The sequence below is a fragment of the Dermacentor albipictus genome, unplaced genomic scaffold (assembly GCF_038994185.2).
Source record: "Dermacentor albipictus isolate Rhodes 1998 colony unplaced genomic scaffold, USDA_Dalb.pri_finalv2 scaffold_57, whole genome shotgun sequence".
Taxonomy (NCBI): Eukaryota; Metazoa; Arthropoda; class Arachnida; order Ixodida; family Ixodidae; genus Dermacentor; species Dermacentor albipictus.
Genome location: NW_027225611.1, coordinates 80,071 through 90,838, shown reverse-complemented (window position 1 = coordinate 90,838; position 10,768 = coordinate 80,071).

The window sequence follows — 10,768 nt, the reverse complement described above, 5'->3', positions numbered from 1 at the left end:
ACGTTCATTGTCACTTTTGTATTAGGTCCATTGTTACTTGGAAGAGCTTCCCTAATGGTTGCCTCGGTACACTGCCTCCCACATCAATTGCTGCCTCTGGACCCAGCCTAGTTACGGTTTCATTCATTACCGCTATGTCATCATTATCTTTGTTCTAAGGCTGGATATTTGGTTGCAAGTACCAGCCTGAATTTGTCTGCTTTTACCCCTACTGCCTGTAGGTTAACCTGCTTCTTCTTGACCAATTTCGATCGTTCTCTCTTCAAAATGAGGCCAATCCTAGCTTTCTCTAGCCTGTGATTGCTGCACTTTACCATACCTTAGTAGGATCGACATTTGGGCGAGTTGGTACTGGTTGGTACGGCAGGTTTTCGAGAGGATGCTATCCGCATGACAGTACAGAAGCTTGTTAAACGTGTAAAATTAGGAGCGCCCACAAGAATGAATAATCCAGACCCTGCCGACAAGAAGAAAAAACTGGTTGTAATTCCATATGTGCATAAACTATCACATAATCTCAGGAATGCAGCAGGCAGGTTTGATATAAAGGTTGTTTTTTCTGCCCCTAACAAGTTGATCAAAATTTGTGGTAAGATCGATAGGAAATTGGCCCAGGCTGCCTCCACTCATGCTGGGAAAGGCTGTACTGTTAAGCATACTTCCCCGTTTGTGCACTGTAGAATGGGAGTTGTTTACGAACTTCCACTTTCCTGCGGTCACGTATACATCGGTCAAACAGGTCGTTGCCTCAATATTAGATTGTCTGAACATAGGCGCTCACTAACGGGTAATGCCTACTCGCATGTCGCGCGGCATTGCTCTGAGCATGGGTGCACTCCAATATATAAAGACACCACAATACTTTCCACGCACAAAAATCAGACTACGAGGGAGATTATTGAGGCCTTTTATATCAGGAAAAAAGGGTCGCGTTGTGTAAGCATGCCATCGATAAATTTCCATGATAGTGAATTTGAATTTTTAAGCCGCTTCATAGCGTAGCATTAGATTAAATTGTTTTGCGTGTTTTTTTGCCTGCGCAATGATAATGACGCCATGGATGGGAGAGCACGTGGCTATGGGTTGTGTATGGATTGTCTATGTATGCCTTCGAATAAAGTTAGTTGTGGGTTCAGCGCTGTCCTGTGTGTTCCTGCCTTCTGTCATCGTCTTTTTGCGCTGCCCCTTCAAGATGTTTTACCATACCTGTCACTTCTACACCCTGCACTATGCTGGGGTCGGCAGAAAGTTTGCAACCAATTTAATCTCTTATTTGGCCATTAAGACTTTCCAAGGTCCGCATTTTTTTTCTACGCTTACTGAAACAGCTGCTTATTATTCAAAGTTTATTCCTTTCTGCAAATTCTACCAGCACCTCTCCTCTTGCGTTGCTAGAATCGACGCCGTAGATTCGGATTGCTTGTTCCCCAGCCTGCTTTTCCGCCATTTTTGCATTGAATTCCCCCTTAACTACCCCATACTGAGTTTGCACTTTTCTCATCGCTATTGTTGCAGGAAGAATGCGGGCCCACGAGTGTACAATAATGTATATTTACAACTGATGTTAATGGCGTTCAGGCAACTGCCAGACTTCGTCTTCGTCTAGTCTAATCCAACTTCTTCCTTCCCTTCACTGTAACAACACTCTCGAGGCGGGGTAGCTTCGTCCCGGTGCAAGTTATGGAGCATCACTTAATGGGGAGACATAGGGCTTCAGCCTGGCGACGTGAACAACATCGCTGGTGACGTTGGAAGGCACTGAAGGCTGACCGACTGGGGCGATCTCGTATGTCACGTCGGAAAGTAGGCGTAAGATCTGGTACGGACCAGAATAACGGCAAAGTAGTTTTTCCGGCAAGCCGACGCGACGTGAAGACGTCCAGAGAAGGACAAGGGAACCAGGTGAAAAATGGGAGTCTCGATGCCGAAGGTCGAGCGTCGCTTTTGAGAAGCTTGCTAGACTGTGAGGCGATAATGGGCGACTTCTCGGGCCTGGGCGGCTAAGTCAATAGCATCGCGAGCGTAACCAGTGCTGGGTGATTATACTGCGGAAAATAGCAGCGTGTCAGAGGCCAAGGTGGGGTCGAGGTCATACAACAGGTAAAATGGTGAAAATCCGGCAGTGTCGTGACGGGATGAGTTGTATGCTAAAGTGATGTATGGTAAAGCGACGTCCCAGTCGCGGTGATCGTCGGAAACGTACATGGCCAGCATTTCAGTTAGCGTGCGGTTGAGTCGCTCGGTGAGGCCGTTCATTTGAGGGTGGTACGCGGTAGCAATCTGGTGTTCTGTAGAACAGGAGCGGAGCATATCGTCGACGACCTTCGATAGGAAGTAGCGGCCGCGATCCGTCAGCAACTTGTGAGGGGCGCCGTGGCGCAGGATGACGTCGTATAGTAAATAGTCGGCGACATCTGTAGCGGAGCTGGTTGGTAGCGCACGTGCGATGGCATATCTCGTGGCATAATCGGTTGCTAGAGCAATGCATTTGTTTCCTTTGATGGAAATTGGAAAGGGGCCAAGGAGGTCTAGGCCCACCCGTTAGAAGGGCTCTGTAGGGATGTCAATTGGTTGCAGCAAACCAGCGGGAGGCATAGCAGGCGTCTTCCGGGGCTGACACAGGTCGCAAGAAGCGGCACAACGGCGCACAGAGCGATAAATGCCGGGCCAGAAGAAGCGTCGCCGCAGGCGGTCGTATGTACGAGTGATGCCCAGATGTCCAGCAGTAGGAGCGTCGTGAAGTTGCTGGAGCATGGCGAGACGAAGGTGCTTGGGAACGACTAGGAGGAGCTCCAGGCCGTCACGACGAACGCTACGACGGTATAAAGTCCCATCGCGCAAGGTGAACATCCGGAGGGACGTGTCATTGGGTGAGAAGCTTAGGTGTTCCATAAGTGTTCAAAGAACAGGATCTTTGCACTGGTCGTCGCCAATATGGAGGAAGCCGGAGAGGGATAGAACACTGATGTCCGAGTCTGCATCGGCATCGTCCGGTTGATCCACGGGATTGCGGGACAGGCAGTCAGCGTCTTTATGCAGGCGCCCTGTATTATACATAATAGAAAATGTATATTCTTGTAGACGCAAGGCCCGACGTGCAAGTTTCCCAGTTGGGTCCTTCAAAGAGGAGAGTCAGCAGAGGGCGTGATGATCGTTTACGACGCAGAAGCTCCGACCGAAAAGGTACAGCCGAAATTTCGCGACCGCCCATACGAGCGCGAGAAATTCTCTCTCAGTATGGGAGTAATTTCGCTCGGGCATGGAAAGAAGGCGGCTAGCGTAAGCGATGACATGGTCTTGGCCCTGTTGACGCTGAGCGAGCACAGCGCCGATGCCATGACCACTGGCGTCAGTTCGTACTTCAGTTGGCGCAGAAGGGTCAAAGTGTGACAGAATTGGGGAAGTTGTAAGCCGCTCAATCAGGGTAGAGAACGCTTTCTCCTGCAGTGGTCCCCAAGAGAAGGAGACGTTTTCAGTCAGTCAGTGTTTCATTTTCACAAAACCAAAACATTTGTGAAAAAGGGGAGACGGGGAAAAAGCTCCGGATAGTGCAGCTTGACTAAGCACCGTCCACCCTGTAGGAGCAATGACAGGGTAAATATACAAGCAAAACGAGAATTATACAAGCGAAAAGTGAATAAATAAAGTGACAGGGTAAACACTTGAACGAAAGCAAATAATTATTATACACCAGTACGAAAAATTGTACATATAGGGCCATTTTTGCATATAATAAAGCAAGAGGAGACAAATTGGCATCGTACTTCTACGCTTAGTGAAAACAATGATATTATGCAAACAAGCTAACTACATTGGTTGAGTTTAGTGTTTTGATTTCGATGTCTTGCTGCTCATATGCGTTAAGAGTGCTTGGTAATCTGTAGCTAAGCCTTTGCGTTCCGTAAATAGTGCGTGAGAATGGAGTTTTCCAGGGGGTTTATACCGATGGAAGTAAATACTTTGAGTAGGTTCAAGATTTGCAAGTAGGAGAAATGTGTCAAGCTTCCCGCGAGTTGCACTAATGTAGGATTGTAGCAGCTTGCATTTGTATATATTGTTCGCCGTAACAATTTTATGCTTCACAAAAAGATGGCTGGTGTGTTCAAGGTATGATATGTTCTCTATTGCCCTAATAGCTCTTTTCTGAAGTATTTTTAGCTTATTCAAATTGGTTAATGTAGTGTTTCCCCATATTAAAGCACAGTAGTTCAAGTGGGCATGGAAGAGAGCTTGATAAATAAGTCGCTTTATGGTAAGAGGCAAAAGATATCGACTACGATTTAAAGCGCCAACCACGCGTCTCAGCTTTAAGCTAATCTGATCTATTTGCTCATTCCAGGATACATGTTCATTAAAAATTACTCCAAGCGTCTTAATTGATTTGGTTACCGAAATTTTGTATGGGCCTAGGGTAATATGGGAAGGTAAGTGTAGGGATGTGCCAAGGGCTCGAAAAAGGACACATTTTGTTTTTGTTTCATTTAGCATTATATTGTTTTTAGTGCGCCAATCGCGAAGCTTATAACAGGTGTTTGCTGCTAGTGCCTCGAGAGTACCTAACTTTCTTCCAGTAAAAAATAGTGTGCAATCATCAGCATAAATTATAAATTTGCAACCCACCATAGATGTTGATTATGTTATTGATGTAATATAGAAATAATACAGGCCCTAGAATGCTGCCTTGTGGCACCCCGATTTGAATTGGTTGTGTGCGTGATTTAAAGACATTTATATCAACGTACTGAGACCGCGCACTCAAATACGACAGAACAAGTTTGAGCGAGATTCCTCTAAATCCATAGCATTTTAATTTATTTAATAATAATTCATGACTTACGCGATGAAACGCCTTACTGAAGTGCAAATATAATGCAAGCGTCAAATGCCTGTTTTCAATATTGTATAATGTTATTTCTTTTTGGGCTAATAGAGCGCTCTCAGTTGAACGTTTTTGTCTGAAACCAGACTGACATTCAGTGATAAGATCGTACTTTCTAGAGAAGATGTCAATTCTATCGTTTATTATTTTTTCAAGGCATTTCGAGAAAATGGGGAGTATGGATATTGGGCGATAATTGCTTAAATTGTTTTTGTCTCCTGTTTTATATATTGCGGTAATTTTTGCTAGTTGCATGAGCGTTGGAAAAATACCTGTTGATAACACCAAGTTGTAGATATGTGTTAGTACTTCCGCTATGATATCTAATACATAGTTTATTGGTCGCATTTCTATGCCATCAGAATCACAGCTGCGACTATTTTTTATTCTACTGAATAGCGTAATTGCTTCAGAACTGGAAGTTGGTTTAAGAAAAAGCGTGTTTGGTATCGGATTAATGCCGGTTGTTGTTTGTGTGCTGTGGCTGACATTTCCTATTTTCACGAAGAAATAATTGAATTGTTTGCAAACTCAGTTCCGTTTAACGTTTTTCCGTCTATTTCCAGATTTTCAATTTTAGTGGGAGTGGCTCCTTTATTCAGTACTTCATTCAGTTTGTTCCACATGGCATAACGTCGCTCTGGACGTTGTGGATGGAATATGTGGTAGTAGTAGTCCCTTTTTGCTCTTTTCTTTTCTTTGTTCAACTTATTTCTAACAGTCTTGTATTCAGTCCATAAGTCCGCATTACGAGATTTAACGAACTGCTGGTAAAGTTTATTTTTATGGTTTATCTGTCGCTTTAGATAGTTTATTATCCATGGTTTCCGAGATTTGTTTGGTCTGTGATATGTCTTGAGAGGAAACTATTCAAAGTAAAGTTCTTTAAATGTTGTTATAAAGAAATTATACGAGTTGTTTGCATCTCTCTCGGCCAAAATATCATTCGAATGTAATTGCTTGATACGTTGTCTAAAGTACTCCAATGTTGCAGGTGTCACTGAGCAGTACATGAATTCTTCTGGTTTCACGTAGGCCGGGTTGGTGCGCATTTTCAGGAAGATAAATATAGGCAAGTGATCGCTTATGTCGCAACTTAGTGCCCCTGAAATGCTTTCTTCCGGTATAGAATTGGTAACAAACATGTCCAGCAATGACATTGTTGATTCAGTAACTCGCGTTGGCATAGTAATGACATTTTCAAAAGAGTCGCACTCAAGCACTGATAAAAATTCTTTACTTGTAACTGAGTTCTTCAAGACGTATATATTAAAATCCCCACAGACAGTAAGCATATAATTCATAGCACTTGCATGTGACAAAAGACGATAAAAAAATGTTAGGAAATCAGCCATAGAACCGCTAGGAGGGCGATACAGAACGGCGAATACATTTGTACCCGTTTTTGATACATAAGGTTTCGTAGTTTTTTATGATAAGGCTGTATTTTTCAATTACTTCCAGAACTCAAGAGTTGTTAGAATGGCAATGCCACCCCCTCTACTCTCCGTGCGGTTTAAAAAGAAATGGTTGAACCCCGGCAGCATGAAATGTTCTGACTCACTTGTATACCATGTTTCTGTGAACATCAAGAGGTCAAAATTTATACGACATGATTCCAACAGCAAAGTGATATCTTCTTTTTTTGGCTGAAGTGACCGTGCGTTTAAGTGCATAACTTTGAAAAACCTAATACCGTTTTTCCTTGATTTCACAACGTGTTGAATGTCCTCAGGGGCGATATAACTAGCCGACATAACATTGCTAATAGGCATCATCGTATGGTTCTAACACTACAAGTGTGTGGTGCTGCTAATCTTTTCCACATCACTTTCGCGACAGATAGCAATGATAGGTGACGTCTCCGTACGATGGGCAAAGATGTTCCTATTCCTTGTCCAAACGAACTTCCAACCGTTTTCGCGCTTTCGGTAAATTGCCAACCCCAGGATTCTTTTCATTGCCGGGCACAAGTGCTCATTTATATAGATTGGAGCGTCGTTTTGCAATCCGATGGCAGTGTTCGTTATCTTCTTTTTTCGAGCGATGTTGAGAACCCTGTCACGTTTTTCCCGGTGTTGAAACTGGACAATGATATTCGGTTTATTTTTATCTTTAGTCTGCACCCCGTGGCACATATCGACGTTGCAGGCTGATATGGGTTCTCCGATAGCTTCACCAACTTTCGTCAGGAGCTGTGCAAAGTTATCATCATCTGCTTTTGCTATTCCCTTGATTTCAATATTTCGATTTCGCGAGTATTGCTTCAATTTTAGCATGCTTATTTGACAGTCGGCAGCATCTTTTTCGAGAGCGTGGATCCTGAGTTTGAGAGCCTCATTTTCCTTCTTAATACCTTTGTTCTCATTGAGAACAAAGTCAAGTCGACGGCTCGCATCATCGAGACTTGAGCTAACCTATTTCAAGCTAGATTTTATCTCTTCAAATTCTGCACGCATCTTTCGCTCGTCTGTGCGCATGCTTCGTTCGACAGCATCCCTTGTGCTTTTCCACTCAGCTCTCATTTCTTCTTTAAAATTTTGCAACAGCTTTGCGAACTCTTTTGACATGATAGGTACAACAGGCACACTAAAGAAAGGGCACAGGGCAGCAGCGACAGCGGCTAAGTATTATCCTAGCTATGTCAGATCAATGCAAAGACATGTGCACCAACCTGGAAAATGCAATGGATGCTTGTGAAAACGTGCGCACACCACTGTCACTGCTGCCAAAGTCAAGAAGGTCAGTGAAGGTTCAGTGAAGGTTCTTAAGAAGGTCAGTGAGAGGGTGAGCTATGTTGGCAAAATTTTTCACAAATCACCGAAACTAAGAGCATAAGCCCAGAAAACTACGGACATCGTTTGTTGAACAAGGTACAGGAAAGTTTCGCACGGCGTGAACTTTCTGTGGATCAGGTTGGATTCCGGCGGCGTTTACGAGATGGCCGAGCATGTTAATTTCATGGCGACCGAAATTGCCCTTGGAGGAGTTGGGCTGAAGGCCAGCCCTGCGAAACACGGAGAGTATGTTTGTGAGGTGCCGCAGATGGCTCTCAAAGTTCGGCGAAAACACAATCACATCGTCGAGGTAACTCAGGCATGTAGACCACTTCAAGCCGCGCAAGAGAGAGTCCATCATGCGCTTGAATGTAGCTGGCGCATTGCATAATGCAAAGGGCATGACTTTAAATTGGTACAGACCCTTCAGTGTGACGAAAGCGGTTTTCTCGCGGTCCATCTCATCGACGCTAATCTGCCAATAGCCGGAGCGGAGGTCAATTGATGAAAAGTATTGGGATCCGTGAAGGCAGTCAAGAGCGTCATCGATGCGAGCCAGGGGATAAATATCCTTCTTTGTTATCTTGTTGAGGTGACGGTAGTCAACGCAGAAGCGCCACGAGTTGTCTTTCTTCTTTACTAAGACAACGGGTGATGCCCTCGGGCTACTTGAGGGTTCAATGATGTCCTTGTCCATCATCCTGTCTACCTCTTTTTGTATGATGGCCCTTTCTATTGCGGAGACACGATACGGCCGCCTATGAATGGGGCTGGCGTCACCAGTGTTGATGCGATGCGTGACAACAGATGTCTGGCCAAGTGGACGGTCGTCCAAATCAAAGATGTCCCGATAAGATGACAGGAGGTGACGAAGAGCTGCTGTTTGCTCGGAAGGAAGGTCAGGGGCGATCATCTTAGAAACATCGTCCGTAGGTGTCGAGTACGGAGGAGTGGGTGACAATGGTCCGTTGGTACTGAGGAAGGATTCAGAGGTCACAGAAGAAACCTCAAATTCTTCCAAAGGAGTGATATTCGCAATGGCGGTACCATGTGGCAGCACATGCGACGAAAATCTAAAATTGAGGATGGGCATGCGAGTGCAGTTTTCGCGGATCCGGACTAAGGTGCTCGGCAGGGCAATACTGGGCGACAAAACCACGTCAATAAGCGGTGACACGACGTACTCGCCATCAGGTGCGGGAGGACACGGCGTCAGGAGGACATTTGTAGCCGCTTGTGGAGACAGCCTTGCAAACTCAGCAGAACATAAGCGGTGTGAAGCACAAGTTGTTGTGTCGGCAGGAAGCGGCAGATCCAACTGTACAACACCTGCGGAGCAGTCAATTTGGGCAGAGTGTTTCGAAAGGAAGTCGAGGCCGACAATTAGGTCGTGCGGAAAGTGTTCAAGGACGGTAAATAGAACAATGGTATAATGGCCCCCAATGGTCACACGTGCTGTGCACATTCCAAGGACAGGTGATGTACTCCCATCGGCGACTCGCACAGTGCCCAGTACGGTGGGTGTCAAAACCTTCTTGAGCCTTCAGCGTAGAGCAGCGCTCATAACTGAAAGCTGCACCCCTGTATCAACGAGACCCGCCGTGGTTGCTCAGTGGCTATGATGTTGGGCTCCTGAGCACGAGGTAGCGGGATCGAATCCCGGCAACGGCGGCCGCATTTCAATGGGGGCGAAATACGAAAACACCCGTGTACTTAGATTTAGGTGCGCGTTAAAGATCCCCAGGTGGTCGAAATTTCCGGAGTCCTCCACTACGGCGTGCCTAATCAGAAAGTGGTTTTGGCACGTAAAACCCCATAAGTATACATATATGTATCAACGAGTGATCTAACAGGAGCGCCATCAACTTCGATGTCCAGTAGGTTTCCACATGTAGGCAGGGTCAACAGAGGATTTGTTGGCCGGGTTGTAGTTGCAGCTTCACCTCCGGGATCTGCACCGCCTAGTTTCCCGAAGGGAAGCGACCGGTTGCAGAAGGGGACGAAGAGCGGTGAACGAGAGGCGAACGGGACCTACGACATTGCGGAGACGGGGAGCGGCTAGATCTTGGTGCATCACTCTCAGCGTACAGGGCGAGAAAGTGGGATTGTCTGGTGCTTGGCGGTAGTGACTCAGAGACGACCACCGAGGAGGCGACGACCAGTGGTTGCGGCAATGACGGGCGATGTGTCCAATACCGGAACAATTAAAGCAGATGGGTATATCATCCGCTGTGCGCCAGTCAGCTGGGTTGCGACGGGGTGGCGGAAAGCTTCGCGTATGGAAGCGAGTGGCCGGAGAAATCTGGTAGGTGTTTGTATGGCGGACCGAGCAGAGAGATCGATTGCCCAAACTTGCTATTTCCTCCCGAAAGACCGCTTGTATGAGGGAGATAGCGGTCACGCTTTCCCGACAGTCGGGAGGAACAGGAGCCGGAGCCATGGCCTCGAGCTCACGGCGAACGATGCGCGTGATGTCTTCCGGTCCTGCGGGCTGAATGAACCGCGGCGGGTCTTCGCAAGAAGATGTCGCGGTGGTATTGGGTAATCGGTCAAAAGTATGTGCGACGCGGCGGCCCTTCGCTTGTTCGAAGCGCCGGCACTCCTTTACAATTGCATCCACAGTCGCACAATCCTTACGCATCAGGAGATTGAAGGCATCGTCTGCAATGCCTTTCAGTATGTGACCAATCTTGTCTGCCTCGGTCATTTTGTCATCAGCCTTGCGACAGAGGGCCAGCACATCCTGAATGTACATGACATAAGACTCTGTGGACGTCTGAGCGCAGCACGCAAGTTCTTTTTTTGCTGCCAGCTGACGACCGACAGGTCTGCCAAACAGGTCTCGCATTTTTTCTTTGCAGACATCCCAGCCCGTTAGGTCAGCTTTGTGTTTGTCGTACCATTGCTTCGCGGTTCCTCTTAGCTAAAATATCACGTTTGCTAGCATCATTGTTGGATCCCACCTGTTGTTGTCCCACACTCGATCGTACATCGTAAGCCAGTCTTCGACGTCGGCGTTGTCCGTGCCACAAAATGTCCCTGGGTCCCGCGGATGAGTGACGATGGCCGTTGGCACGGGTTGCTGAGGCGTTGTCGCTTGTGCCGGTTGATT